This window comes from Mytilus californianus, unplaced genomic scaffold (genome assembly GCF_021869535.1).
Source record: "Mytilus californianus isolate M0D057914Y unplaced genomic scaffold, xbMytCali1.0.p SCAF_8, whole genome shotgun sequence".
In the NCBI taxonomy this organism is placed as follows: domain Eukaryota; kingdom Metazoa; phylum Mollusca; class Bivalvia; order Mytilida; family Mytilidae; genus Mytilus; species Mytilus californianus.
In genome coordinates, this window is record NW_026262734.1 from 45,570,865 (window position 1) to 45,575,857 (window position 4,993).

Below are 4,993 nucleotides of genomic sequence, written 5' to 3' on the forward strand. Positions count from 1 at the left end.
TATTTTCCAATTCCAATGGAAATCACTACATAATATACATTATACTGAATTTAAATTGTACCAAATGCGATCTATTATCTTAATAAAATTCAAAACGTCATTGAAAAAATTAAAAGATTGCTATCTCTGTGCATAGATATAACGCTTATCTTTGATATCCAAAACATGGATATTAGATATAATCAAGATCTTGATAAAACGCAAATAAATATTGGAAATTGTATAGTGTTTTTTGGAAAATTTAATATTTGGAAAGGTCAGAACGACATTAAATTCAACAAAACAGCATTTAACGAAACATCCATCCCCCGTATTTTTAAGAAAGATATAAATGATTTTATCAAAATGATCGCTTTCAAACAAAAAAAAAACTTATTCGGAATAGACAAACTTGACGGTTTATCTCAAATATTGTTATTACTATTAATAGTCGAATTTGCTTATTTTTTGCTTATTCTTCGCTCATTTTGCAGATATATATATACATTTTTATGACATAACTTGTGCCTCTGTATTATAGTTTTAGTTATCATTTGAATACAAAAGGCTCACTTTGAACTAGTGTATTGTTTACACCTTCATTTACCAACAATCGCCATCATTCCTATAAGTTAATTTTATACTTTATATTTTATACATAATTATATTACATACTACATAATTGTATTTCTTTTTTTGAAATAGTATTTTACTCACCACAGACTGTGTTTCTTTATTAGTGCCAATACTTTTATTTCACAAATAATCCTTCATCGCAAAAGTGTTAGAAGCACGTGTCCTGTCGATGTCAATATTTAACATGCATTTAACTGGGAACACAACTTAATAACAAAAGATTTCATAATTTTTTATCTTTTATTTACACCAGATAAATGATTAGAAAGAAAAAAAAAAAAACAGTTATATATATTTTTATAATTGTATTTAAAAAAGATAAATTTACATGAAAATGCAAGATTTCAAGTAGTGTAGAATACAGCACCTAATTGGAAACAGATACTGGTTTTTATATTGAATATATTATGTAGAGTATTTTTTTTTCTCATCCATTTGTGTTTTCCCTGGCAAATGGAATATGTAAAATAAAAGCAGGGACCCCCATATCAGCTGCCCTGGGCTGCTTAGGGTTTAAGTATCCAGTGATTTTGAAATAAAACATGTAAAAGATATTATTCACAAAAAAAAATAAAAAGATACAGTACATATACATGTCCATTTTAGTGCAATTTACATTAATATTTTATCGTTATAGTATGAAGATAATAATTCTAAGTAAAACAAGTAATCATTTGCACACTGTACAATATAAATCACTCCTGTTTCACTACATAAAAACAAAACGTTTCTTTTGATGAACACATTAAAGACTTTTATTCGCATAGTATCGAAATACAATAAACATTTTAATAAAATAATGGTTTCTTTAAGAAAAAGTCCCAGGTGCGACAAATTGTCATTAAATAAGTAAATAAATAAACTGTAAAATGTGTTTTGGCTATTTTCTTGAAAAGTATTATAGATTTGAAGAAAATGTTAGCGGGAATAGATCAGTCATATACGATCAACAAATAAGTTAAGATAATTAAATTGGAAATCAACTCCTTAACATTTATTATCCTAAATAATTATTTTCCCCCATTCTGCGTTTTGGGTTTTATTTTAAGAACTATAATAGACAGAGATATACTAAAAAAAAACAGATCAACGAGAAAAGAGTTGAAATTCGATGACATAACTGAAATTGTCATTAATTTTTTTGCCGTTGTTGGAAATTTTAATAGGTAAAGTGAGGCAATTAAGAGCTTAAAATAGCTTAAAGATAAGATTCACCAATGAGTTAACATTGCTTAAATTGTGAATCAACTTTCTTTAGCAGTGATTGCCCGAAACTAATTTTTTTTAGCTAAAGGAGTAGGTCTGGTAAGACCCCATTTTGGTCCCAAAATACAGCGCTTTACAAAGTTGTTGAAAATATAAACTTTTAGCTATTTATTGGAAAGTAGAATACTTTTGTTACATAAATATGGGCTGTTTTGACGGTACAATGGACATGCATCAGGTACTAGCATCATAATTTCATGCAAAAATACTGAAATCTTCACAATTTTAGCATTTGCGCTAATTTTAAGACGGTTTTTGTCTAAAATGGAAGTGGCCGCACTTGTGTTCAGTCTTAATATTTAGATATATGTTGTATTTATTGATAATACATAACATATATAAATGTTGAGCACGAATGTGGCCACTTCCATTTTAGACAGAAACCATCTGAAAAGTGACGTTTTATGGCATATTTGATAGATTTTTCACATATTTAAGCTTGAATTTGAGCCTCTTTGATGACCAAATCAGTTAAAATCTTTAACATAAACTAATTCAACCGACTGAAGTAGACACTTAATTGTTTAAGAAATGTCAAAAATCTTTCATCAGATGTACTTCGAATTTTAGGCCAAAATTAGCCTTCACCCGACCTTCTCCTTTTGAGATTTTACAATTAGTTTAAAAGCTATAATAGATATGGAGAATATGTGAACGCCAAGATAAAATCTAAATGAAAAAAAGTAAATTTGCAGAACACACAATGTATTTGTTTTTAAGAAGGAGTTGTTTTATATATATATATTATACACAGAATACAAAAGTAGCAATTGAGCGGATTCAGAGTAGTTCTATTAGCTAGGGAAGGACCATTCTATATTTTGTGATGGGATAAGGGATGCTGAATGAAATGAATGTGATGGTGTCTAGAACTTAAGATCAATTTCCGAAGACATGCTGAAAATGAATTTTCTGTACATTCAGATGCATATACAATTTGATATGAAAAAAAATAGGTGACTGTATACACAAGGGAAAAAAAAAGTTTTTTCGATGAAAATATTTTTTCGATGAAAATATTATGATGAATACGGGTGGTAACTAAGCATTTTTAATAAGACCTTGACTTCTTACTGTTGACCTGTAAACAAAACAGTGGCTTTAATCATCCTGAACATTTTCCTCACGTATTGTTTGCTTCTTTTTTTTTTATCTTTTCTTACAAAATCCAATAAATATACGCAAGGTCAAAGGTCAAGGTCATTAAAAAATGAAATAAGTAATCCAGCCTTATGAAGGGTGAAAATAAATATTCTGTCCACTCAAAACCTATTGCCCAAAAGCCAAACCCTAACCAAAGAAATAAATTGGTCGTTCTCTAAGCAATTTTGTTCGTTTCACCTTGTTTTTGTAGATTCAAAGGACCCGTCTTAAAAATAACATTTGCTGTCTTGTGGAGAGTAGTCTCATTACCAATCATACCACTTATTTTTGTATTTGGATTTGTAATCAAACCCTTATTTTTCAACCTTGCATGTGTACAATCAAGTCAGTGTAATTCAACAATTCGGTACATATAATGTGTGTTCTTCAATGGGATTACTGATTTAAAGAAAACTGCATGTTTGATATCAATTTTTTTCTCATTTTTGTCTAAATGAAAATATATTGTTGCTAGGCACTTTTCCAATATAAATAAATGGTTGTATGGCAATTTTCCAATATAAATAAATGGTTGCTAGGCACTTTTACACTATACACGAATGGTTGCTAAGGACTAGTGTATAACATTCACCCCTGACCTTTTAGGTAGGGTCTATGTAATAATCCATACAATCCTGGATCAAAACATATATGGTAACTAGGTTCTTTTGTATCGAATACGGGTGGTAACTAAGCATTTTTAATAAGACCTTGACTTCTTACTGTTGACCTGTAAACAAAACAGTGGCTTTAATCATCCTGAACATATTCCTCACGTATTGTTTGCTTCTTTTTTTTTTTTTATCTTTTCTTACAAAATCCAATAAATATACGCAAGTTCAAAGGTCAAGGTCATCTTTGACCTTGGTATAAATTGAAGTCATTTTATGCTCAATAGTTTTCACATCATAGTCATTCAAGAGTAATTACTGTTTTCGGGTAATTTTAATAAAATGGTAGAGTTTGTGAAGAAAAAAACAAAAATGACACATTTTGGTTTCCATAGCAACCATCCTAGCACCCTGAATCCCAAATAGTTTGTTGTAAATTATTGACTAGAAACATTGATACTTTATATTTATAACCACAACTTAAATGGAGGTGGATGCATAACTGTATATTTTGTTCATGCTAAATGTGTTTAATTTGCCTTTACAAATACAATGACAAATGCCCTCTGCTCCTGCGGTTGTGAAAGTATTTTTTTATATATGACATTGCTGTAATGTTTCTGAAAAATATTAACAAATATCATTAAATAAAAACTGGTTTTGCTTCAGAATGCCTGCCAAATAGTTGTTTTTTTACTTTTTCACCTAATAAAATGGTCAGGCTAAGTTTAAGGAAAATCGGTGACTATGTGTGCCGACCCCCTATATGAAATGGTTGGTGGTTACAGAGAATTGCTAATAAATACATACTTATTTGACACTTGTACTGCTATCGATGTTTATTGGGGGAAGGTATGTAAACACAAACATTTTGGAACACAAACAAAACTAAAATCTTGTCACGCCTCATTTTAGGGGTATGTTGAATTTTTCAGCACAAGCCAGGATAATGTTTAGTTTTGACATGAAATTACTGCCACATTATGTAAACTTTAAACACAATAGCTTTGAAGTCTTGAAATTGCAAAAGTTAACATAGAAAACAATGGCACTTTGAATTAATGGTGTTATTCCTATTCATACTAATAAAATATGTTTAATATTATACTTGCACCTGGTTTTCAGTTTTTGGGGATATGAGTTTTCCTGATGAAGGTTAATCCAGAAAAAAAATGATTCGGACGTAAAAACTTTATAAAGTGTTATTTTATTTATTTCTCTTTTTTGCAATTGGAAGAAACACGATTTGGTTTGTACATTTTTTTTAATATAGTCGAGCGTTATTCTAGTTTGTCCATTTGGCACATGATACACTAGGCCCGAGAACACAGTTATTTCGTAGTGCATTTCTTTTAGAC